The 11,125-nt window shown below is 32.9% G+C and overlaps 1 protein-coding gene across 3 annotated transcripts in view; it reads left to right on the top strand.

The window, feature by feature from the left end:
- Window positions 1–4,004: 4,004 nt before the first annotated feature.
- Window positions 4,005–11,125, top strand: part of LOC110849485 (homeotic protein antennapedia) — a 121,984-nt gene continuing 114,863 nt past the window's right edge. For 2 of the 3 annotated variants that reach the window (XM_035850843.1, XM_022096896.2), the window contains exon 1: window positions 4,011–4,225. The gene's annotated coding sequence lies outside the window, so the exon portion shown is untranslated. Of the gene's footprint in view, window positions 4,226–11,125 lie in introns of all 3 variants that reach the window. The other variant, XM_022096899.2, reaches the window with a different exon arrangement.

The raw sequence follows: 11,125 nt of genomic DNA, 5'->3' as shown, positions 1-11,125 counted from the left end.
ATTTAAAAGCCAGTTTACAAATTTTCTATAAAAAATTTGTTTAACTAAAAAACAGATACCCGATTCCCAGGCCGAGGAGACAAATATCCAAAATGAATCCCGCTTTTGTTGCCAAATTGTAAAATATTTTGAATTTAAGATTTCAAATTTCTTGTACAAATTTTGAGCATATTTTATGGAAATAAACTCTTACAAAATCTTATAAAATGAAAGTGTAAAATATTTTGAATTTCAAGGGAATCATTTTCTCGCAGAAAACAATTGCGAAAAATTTTACGCAAATAAATTCGTACCCAATTTTATTAAGAGTGGGAAAAATGGATGAATTGATTTGACTTATGGATGGATGGATGACTGTTAGCATACATATGTGTGTAAGGAGTGAGTAGTGTCTTAATAATAAAAATGCAGAAAACTAGCCGACAAGACCACATCGTAAAGAACATGAACAACATCATCATGCTCGTCGTGGTACTTTACGAGCCCGATGTTAACGTAATCATAACATGGTCATAACTTTTCCTCTCGAACGAAAACTCTCTCGCCCTCCTATAAGATTCCACTCCTTGTAGAAAGGGGCCTTGCAGAAAGGATGCCCCCATTTTTTTAGGGCGGAATGTTGTCCTTAAAATACAGAAACGTAAAGGAACTAAAATTCGTGAAAATCAAAATTTGCTAGTAATTTTGAGCAGCGAGAAATCGTAATCTTTTATTTCTGAAGGAATTGACAGAATTTTATGTCTATAGATTCTTTAAAACGTAGGGGATTTGTCGCTCTAGAAAAATGAAGATTTATCGAATTTTGGACAAATTTTGTTACTTCTGGGAATAGATTTTTGTACCGTTTTTTTAAAGGAATTTAGCGAATAAAAAGAAAACAGAATTTAGATTATTTTCAGAATTTTGATCGGTTTCTGAGCGTAAACCTGCGTAGAATTTTGAATTGTGCTGTCTCTTGTAAAAAAATGATTTTCTAAGATTTTGTGTGTGAATTTTCCTTATTCTGCGCGCAAATTGTGTAGAATTTTGTATCGTTCTTTTATTTCATATTAAAAATCACTTTTAGAGTTTTTTACGAATTTTAAAAACTAAAATTAAGACTAATTTTTATTTTAAATCTTAGCTCTACCGTCGATGGATCAAAATTTGACAAAAAATCCCCCATCCCTCCTGCACACCCCTTTCCCTTCTCCTGTTATTTTATTTATCCAGTATAAAACCAAGTCCAGTAATAAAAAAATGAAATAGAGCTATGAAATGAAACGAATGGCCAGACCGGATTTGGTTCGACTTCGACTTTGACGATGATCTGAGTGACATTCTTCTCAGAACTGGAGTGAGATTTGATCCGTTACTAAATTTTAAGTTATAAAATTTCTTGACTTAATTTCTGCCAACGGTGGCACATTTTTTATTATTTGCATACATATTTTTATAGGTTAGGTTAGTTAAAAAGGAGGAGGAGGAGGAAATAATTGGGTGGAAAGTGGCGAAGAAAAAGGTAAACAGGAGCAAGTGAAAAAAATAATTAGGGATTTAAGGCCCGTTTTATGGCCACATTTAGGAGTGAGATGAGGTGAGAAAGTGGCCATAAAATGGTCCAGGATACAGACCAGCTTTCTTATTTTGTATGGTCCTTTACACGCCCCCTTTTTTTTGCGATGTATGTATTTGTGGGATAAGTCGTTGGATCTTAAATTATTTTAAGATGCGGATTAAAACAATGAGGGATTTCACGTCAAGTTCGTAACCTACGTAACTGCGTTAGGTTTGTAAGTTTACACACTCTTGACGTGAGTTGACTTTGTAAACATTTTCGTAAACTTTTTTTAGTAAAAAAATATCGTATATAAAACGTCATCAAAATGTTGCTAGCCAACTTTATCCTAGCTTACACCAAATGAAATGTAATTCTTTTTGATTTTTTTGCTTAAAATATCAGTTTTTCAGGAATTACACAGCCATTTCTTATGTCACAAAGTTCTATAATATACCAAAATGATCGTATGATCAAGACCGATTGATTGACACCCTGGATGAAGTGTGTCAATTTAGCCCGGATTTGACATTTGGGGGCTGGTCGGATAGCGACCAATATTTTCGGCTGGCAGCAATCTTTTGTTGAATAATTAAATTAATTTGCACGAGATCACAAAAAATTTACAATAGACAGTGACAATTATTTGTCTCTAAGACAATTTCAACCGAAAATGCAAGTATCAAACCTCGAATTATTTACGAACTTTTATTTACGAACCAAAAACATGCTTTTGAAGTGCGTAAGTTTCGTAAAAGTTCGTAAGTCAATTTTCCTTAGAAATGTGTGTAAAAGTTCGTAAAAGTTTGTAAGCTTACAACCTTACGCAGTTACGAAGGTTACAAACGTTGACGTGAGTTCCCTCAATGATTAATTTTTTGTAACGCTTCTTTGTAACTATAATATTACTGAGAAATCAATGACGCAATTCACGCAGGCCTTGGTAACCTTACAAACCCGTAAAAGTCCTTAAAATTCGTAACCTTACAAACTTTATTTCGAAGGAAAATTAGAGTACACATTTTTGCAAACAATTGCAAACAATTGCAAATAATTGCTCAGATCAATTATTTTACAAAATTTACAAAGTTACCAATGACTCAGTGAATTGTCTCAATATTACCGAAAATCTTTTACCCTTGATTAATCAAATTTGCAGCATTTAATGTTGTACAAAAATACCCCAACCCAAATCGAAAATAGTACGGATCTAATTATATCTTTTAGATCAGAGTATGAGAAAAAATAGTTTTGGTGGTTAAGTTATACAAATTAAATTTTAAATCTAATTTGTGTCCAAATAAATCTAATGCAAATTTAATTTAGTAAAATTTATACATATGTAGCTATCATCCCAAAATGTACACTTTCTTCCGAGTTAAATTGTCGAATCAGAAATTTATTCCATTTTTTTTCTTAGTTTTTTACCGCTTTAAAAACACATTTCCATTCCACAATTAAAGATATATACTTATAAATCTGAATTTTTTGGTAAACTTGTACCCAAATCTGCATAGTTTCTTAGCTGACAAGTTCACTTGTCCGCTAGAAAAACATACCATCATCCGAAATTTGTTCCATTCTCATCTTATTACTCACCAACCACCAGAGAAACGGAAGGGTTAAGAAGATCTCGCTTTGTACAACTGCATCTCTCTCTCTCTCTCTCTCTTTTAGAATATAGAATTTCAGCTCGTAACTTGTGCATGGGGTCATCGTTTCATCGTCGTAATAATAATAAAGCGAGATAAATTATCGGATTCAAAAATATACCAGAAAAATTTTTGCTACATTTTCACCTCTTAATTTTCGATTGCTTTAAAAAACCTATAGATTTCAATCTGAAAATCAAAACAATTATGCATATATTTATTCAAATCCTAATTTTTTTGTAAACTTATGCCCAAAATTGTCAAAAAATCCCAATTTCTAAATATGTGTGACCAAAATTGTCAAAATCTGCCATTTCAACCAACAAGTTCACTTCTCCGCTAAAAAATATCATCATCCAAAATTTGTTCCATTCTCCAAGAGAAACTGAAGGGTTAAGAAGATCTCGCTTTATATAACGCATCTCTCTCTCACTCTCTTTTACAATATAGAATTTCAGCTCGTAACTCGTGTATGGGTCGACATCGTCGTTTCGTCGTCGTTTCATCGTAGTCGTCGTTCTTCTAATAAGCCAGAAGAATAGCATAGAAGGGGGTCGTGCAGAAAGGGGTGTCATTCCGTGGAGCACCTTACCCTCGTAAAATATAACGAGCCCATTCTTGTGCCAGGGTCCAGGCCTGGTTTGGTTGGTTGTTGGTGGTGGGGAGGGGTGTGTAGGATGGGATGGTTGTGAATATCATAGAATTGGGATTGCAGCACTGCCTCGTAACTCAGACCATTCCACGACCTTTTTATATATCGTGAGATGGATTATGTATGTATGTTCGTAAGTAAGCTTGGTGGGCAGGCAGGCAGGCAAGCAGGCGAACCAGCGAGAGAGGAAAAGCACTTCACTCACTCATTCTCCGACCATAAACCAGCCAACAACAATACATTCAAAGACAGAAGTTGCGACACGTTTTGGGAAGATTAGGTTGGAAAGTATTGAAAGAAATTGAGAAGTGAAAATTTAAAAATTGAGGTGCGAGAAGAAAGGATCGTGAAAGAGAAAGGTGACAATTTGAGAAATTTGATAAGGTAAGAGGAGAGAGATTTGATTGATTTTTGCATATTTGGGGATGTATGTAAATGGCAGGGAAAAGGGCATGAGAATTCTGTGTGGCATGTTTTAGGGCGGTGAGAAATGTGAGGTTTCTGGGTACAAAAGTGTGTGCTAAAAGGGACAGATTTGAGTGACTTTTAGGGTCAAATTGATGTCATGTTTTTCATGAGAAACTTGATACTTTTATGAATTTTGGGAAGAGTTTGAGGGTGCTGAGACATGTGACATTTTTGGTTAAGAAGTGTTCTAAAATGGATAGATTTTATAAACTTTTAGGGTGAAATTCATGCCACGCTTCTTCATGAGAAATGTGACACTTTTGTAAATTTTCCAATAAATTTGAGTGTGACACAAGAAAAAATGTGACATTTTTAGCTAATCAGTGTCTTAAAATGAGCAAATTTGATTGACTTTTAGAGTCAAAATCATGCCATATCTTTTTGGAGAAAAGTGATACTTTTGTACATAAATTGAGCAACAAATTGCTCCCTCAAATGTAACATTTTTTGCGTAAAAAGTGTGTAAACAGGGTCACGAAATTGGTTTGTTTTCCTGCGTAAATAACGTGGAAGGAAGGAACTCATATGTGTTGAAAGTGGAGAAGGAGGAAGGAATTTATTTTTATGAGTCATTTACTTGTGGAGAAAGTGGGTGCTAATATGAGGCGAGGAGAGGAGAGAAAGTGGGAGAGAAAGTTATGACGACCGACGTCTCGCTTTTCCCGAGATAACGCAACGCGTGTTTACTTTACTTTATTTTCTCCATGTGGTGGTGTGGGTTTAGGGAAGGAAAAATGTAAATAGGGTGACTTTCTCCTAGCTTTCTTTCCATGTATGTACACTGAAAAGTGTCAGGTTTTATGTGGTATAAAGGATTAAGAGGGTCTCAATTTTGGTGGTTTGGTTTTGTGAGAAAATGTTATGGGGTTTGGTAGGGAAGGATTTTTAAGGAAGCCAATTTTGGGGGTGAGATTGAGACGGGCAGAAAATTGAGATGAGTTTTGGCAGGATTGGTTTGCAATTCACGTCGATGTTTGTAACAGAGTAAAATTATTTTACCCATGTTAAAGGAAAAGAAAGGCTGTAAAATTAAATTTCAGATAATTTTTATAGCCTTGTAAACACGTAGATAAATTTTTATGACAGTGTAAACATGTAATTAGCTGATCTGTACGCTTTATTACTAAACTTGCAAATTTTACACGGTTTACAAATTACGGATTAATTACGATATTGATTGAGTGCATGTTTTCGTAGAATGTGTCAATTTTTCAAATTAATTATACAGTTAAAATCGAATTAAGGCTAAATTTAAAATTAACAACTTTTTAATCATATTATACATATTTATTGTGTAGTAAACTGCATAATTTTACACAGTTAACGGCATACTGATTTAGTACATATTTTCGTAGAATGTGTCAATTTTGTAAGTTAATTAATACAGTTTTAAAACAATTAAAGTGCGCATGAATTTCCTGCTTAGTAAACTACGTAATTTTACCCAGTTCACAACTCTGATTGATTTTGTATCGCTTTGTCCGGGAACACTTTCACCCGGAGAAAGCCATAAATTCCCGAATTATGGAGTGGGGTTTTGAAGGGGGGGCATTTTGGCAATAAATTTTGCTCCTATCTCTCTTCTGGCTGGCCTGGCCTTTGCTATCTCTCTCGGCCCCGCCGTCCCAATGTCAACTTGACGTTGGACTCATAATTCTGTGCTCCTCGTGTAAATTTATGGGTGAAAAATGTGAATGATTTATTCCCACCGGGCGCATTATTATAATTGGTTGGAGGTGGATTTGCGCGCTGGTCGGTCGGTCGGTCGTATCGTAATAATAATGGGGAGACATTCATCATCCATCCATTTTATTTCGTAGGGAGAAGTGATTATTGCATTATTATTGTTGCGAGGAAAGACGAGATGGGGAAGGTGAGGATGCAAATTTTTGTGTAAACGGTGCAAATTTTTGGGTAAAATTGTACGGACAAAAAGATTTGAGATTTTATTTCACAAGGTGATAATTTCTATTTTATTTTGTCGGGGGAAGTGATTACATTGTTATTGTGAAGCGAGGAAAGGTGAGGATGCAGATTTTTGTGTGTTAACTTTGAGAAAATTTTTGAATTAAGAAATGTGAGATTTGATTTCGTAAGATGATAATTTCCATTTTATTTTGTAGGGAGACGTGATTATGTTATTATTGTTGTGAAAAGAGGAGAAGGATGAGGATGCAGATTTTTGTGTATGTAAACTGTACAAAATTTGTAGAGAATTTTTGGGATAAGAAATGATTTGTAATATGGTGATAATTTTGTTAGGATTGTGTAAATTTGGCAATTTTATAGTGACGATATTCCTCAGTCTGCTAAACTCTTTAGAAAATTAAGTTTATGTAGGAAAATTACGATACAATTGTATTTTTGAGGACGAAATACGTCTTTAAATATATTTTACAAAGGGGTATAACGCAGGTTTTAAGAAATTTAGATTTAAAATTGCCCCATGAGTTTTAGGGTACAAAATTAACAGAATTTTTAGGTAGGGCCGCATTACGGAGGAATTTTTCCTTCGTAAACTTTACAAGAGGTGAATTTCTGTTTGTTTGTGTTGGCAGAAGAAAAATTACCATTCGACAATTTTACGAAAGGAGTTGGATAATTGAGTCATTTCCATAAAAATGAGGGACCAGTTTTGCCTTGTTAATTTAGTCATGAGCGGAAATGATTGGTTTCCTTGTTAGTGAAGGATGGATGATCAATTATCCATTTTTGGGCAATTCCTTTTCCCTCTCTTTACAAAGTTTGCCCAGTTAATTGCACACGGAATGGTTTCATAATCTCCTTATTTCAAATTTTGTTTCAAAGAGAAACGTCAGGATAAACTTGTTTTTCTAAAATTTTAAGAAGACTTGGATGAATTTCGATTTTAAATTGGACAATCTGACTTTAAAACTTTAATTGCTGCGTAATTTCATAAAATGATTTGGAATTGCAAAACTGAATAAACGTTGGAAAATTTTTTCGAAATCTTCATTATGAAAATTGTTTCGTCTTTTTTGAAATAAAACGAACTAGTTTTAAGACAATTTCTCTGTCATTTTTAGAATGTTCTGATTTAAAATAGAAAAATCTGACTTTTTCACACAATTTTATAAAATTTAGGAGAATTTCATGTACAAAGTTTTAAAGGTGGTGAGGTAAAAATTTTACCTCACCAATTTACCACAATTTTACCGTAAAATTGTGTATTTTTAAAATTTTGATTTTTTTCGAATTTTGTGGTAAAATTTGAGTTATCGAAAGAGATTATCTACAATTACAATTTAAGTAAACATTCTTATAAAAAATTGTATTCGACTTTAAAATCAGACATTTTTTTAAAACAGACGAATTTTAGCTTACAAATGGTAAATCTAACATTAAAATTATGAAATTTGCTGCGTAAGTTTTTTAAATTCTAGGAAATTTTATCATATAAACTTTACAAATTCCTTGGCAAGGCTTTAACACCGAAAAAATTCCCTATTGTTTAATCGCATCATTTAATTGATTACAATTTTGTCTTAGGGATTGCACAGTTTACAAAGTTGGCGTGAAATTTGTCACCCTGTTGAAGGCAGCCGCCTCATCATAAAGAAGTTAACGGACACGTAATAACGTGCGTCCGAGGAAACAAACGTGACATTTATCGCTCGAAAATCTCATCCGGGATAAAAACATGTCGTAAAGTTTCCTGCGCAATTCGAGACGACATTTACTCCCTCCAAAAACAACAAACAGAGTCAGACGAGCTTATAAATTTCATACTTTTTAAAACAAAATTGATAACAAGCTTGTAAAGAAATATTAACAAAATTTGGTGGAAAAAAATTCTTAAAAAATATTACGAAGTTCAAAATTTCGGTAAAATTAAATTTGCACCCTTTATAATGACATAAATAGCAATTTTTTGGGATTTTTCGAAAATTTTGTATGTAACAGTAATATTTATTGAGCAAGTTTAAATTGCGTGTGAAATTTGAATTACCAAATTATTTTTGTGCAAAAAATTCGCGAAAAATTCGCGAACAATTCGTAAAAAATTGTCTAGACCTTCAAATCCTAAAAATAAATTCTCGACACACAACACTTGTGTAACGATTTTTCCAAAATTTCTACTTTTTACATCGTTCCCAAGTTTTTATTGCGTCACAATTTCGGAGGAAACTTTCCCCCCAAATTATTTAACATTCCTGAAAAATATTCTATGACAAATTTGTCTAATGAAATTTACCAAGTTGATTAAAAGGTGAAAGATTTACGAGATCAAAATTCACTGTGAGCGCGTGCGTATCCCATAAAACGCCATGCCACGAGGTCTGACATTTTGACCGAGCAAGAAGTGGATTGGATTGAATTGAATTAATAAAGCAATTAAGCTTCAAGAAGATTTGATGGAATGAAATTTTTGTGTTTTTATCAATCAATAAAACTCTCGTTAATTTCAATTCCGCGATTTCAACGGGCCTGGTTAAAAGTGCATTTCGACATGACAACTTTTTTTGGGAGGAGACATGAGAGGCGAATTAAGTAATTTACGAAAAAAGGGGTTAATCAAAAAAGAAGTCGTGTTTACTACTAAATTACGCGACCTGATTGGATTAAATTTTTGATTTGGGGACACGCCGTACAGACTTTTTTGAGAAAATTGGGTGTGCGTTCTTAAATTAGGTGTATTGTTAATTTTCTTTGAGTAGTTATTTGAAATTCTTGAATGTAAAATTACCAGAGTGAAGTAAATATTTGATGCGGACAGAATTTTTTAAGAAAATAAACCACATTTCTTTGAATCGCTTTTTAGATTGGATTTCATTTGTTTTTAAGGGTGAATTTTATGGATCAATTAGTAAAACTTGAAAAATTTGATTTCGATTCGACACCCTATTGAAAAAATTATATTTTCATAAGGATGTTTTTAAAAATGGTATTTTCGACTTAAAGACTTATAGGTTATAGGAAGTCTTCCACATGAATATTTATTTAAAAGACTTATTCAAAAAAAGCTGCATTTATCTCAAAACACATGCAATTTACGCTATTTTAGAAAGATTCATTTAAAGAGATTGAATTGGGGTAGGGTGAGATTAAAAATCTATTACAGAGAAATCCCACCTTAATTATTGAAAATGTAGATAAAATTTTATGCCGAGTTTTTCAAGTCACAGAATAAACCATATAAAATCCACCTATAATAATAACAAAAAAGTTGATATAAAAAAATATATATCAATCTAAACGGCGACATGATGAAACACGTGGTAAAATCGAAACTTGCTAAATTCACGAAGTCCTTGTATAACTCGTAAAATCATTTAAATTTAAAACTTTGACTAAACTTTACTCATATTTCTGAGGAAAATTAGCTCCAAAATTTTTGTAAATTTGCTCAGATCAAGGGTCTCTTTATTTTGTAAAAGTTTTCAAATTTACTTCACAAAACGCACCGATGTCACGATATGACGCCAGTTTTGAATTAAATTTTGTTTGACAAATTTCAAAAGGATAAAGATACCCAATTGAAAGGTATGCCAGTGGTCTGGTAAATTAAACTTGGTCGTTAAAAATTTTTTTTGCACAAATTTATACGTTTGTAAACCAACTTTGACGATGGTAGACGAAGGAAAAAATTGTTTTAGTCATAATTTGACTCCGTTTATTACTTTTCGTAAAGTTTATTTTAGCTTACCAATATTTTTAGATATGATACCCACGACTGAACATTTTAATTGGTAGCAAATACTTATCCTTAATTTTAAAAAACTACTATTTTATATATTTTTTATTAACAGTTATATCCGCCTAATTTGTGTGAATAAAAAAAATCGACTATAAGAATATGTATGAAAAATGCGATTCAAAGAAAGCAACATTTCACTTTCAATTTAAAATTTCCAAAAATTTAGAAAAGCTCACAATACCGAGTTTTGCTGTTTCGTTAACCAATGCACTTTTACGTAATTTAACTACGTAATTTACGTAATTAATTACGTAATTTCGTAATATTTCGCTAAATTGCGAATTCAAAAATTTTATCGTCAATCCTTGCTACAAAAAAAATCTCCCGTAAAAATGCAACAATTTTTTTTTGCCTTTCGTCACTCTTATACCATAACAATCCTCCACTTACTTTTGCTTTCATTACGAAATAACACTCCGTTTCATGTCGAGGATAAAAAGGTAGTAAAAGTCATTGAGAAGAATTTAAGAATGGAGGAGGAGAGGAATAGTAACAAGTGTGTTGCGTACGTACGGTGGGAAGAAGGGGTTGGCAAATGGACATAAAATAATTTTTTACGACGCCATAAAAGCGATAGTTTGCGTAAAATGGCACAACTTACGCCGCCACTCACGCCGGCCAAATTCTATTAATCCATCCAGCCAAGCCACTACTAACCCAGTAATAAATACTTGTTAAGTAGTTGTGCATGCAATGACATTGGTTTAGTTATGAGCTTCGTATCGTAATAATTATGCTAATTCTGCTGGGTTAATTGGTAATTAGGAGGGTAATTAATTGCGCACTCCATAAAAAAAATTATTGAACAACCCAGACCAACCTCAAGGAAGGATTGGAATAAATGCGTAATTTTTATTGGGAAGGAGGCACACACACTTAGAAATTGGTGGGGAGAAATTTGAATTTAATAAAGGGTGGCCAATATTGGAAGGGGGCAAAATTCCGATAAAAGTTTGGACAAATTTTACAAAAGTGTATTGTTTTGACAAAATTCCGATAAACAAAATTTCTAAAAGCGTGTCCATCTTAAAAATAGAATCAAACTCGCTAAATTTTCACTTTGCAAAAGCAACTACCTCATAATTTCAGTAAATACA

Source organism: Folsomia candida, unplaced genomic scaffold (assembly GCF_002217175.1).
Source record: "Folsomia candida strain VU population unplaced genomic scaffold, ASM221717v1 Fcan01_Sc004, whole genome shotgun sequence".
NCBI classification, from domain to species: Eukaryota; Metazoa; Arthropoda; class Collembola; order Entomobryomorpha; family Isotomidae; genus Folsomia; species Folsomia candida.
The sequence above is the reverse complement of the archived record's forward strand: the minus strand, read 5'-3'. Positions and strand labels throughout refer to the sequence as shown.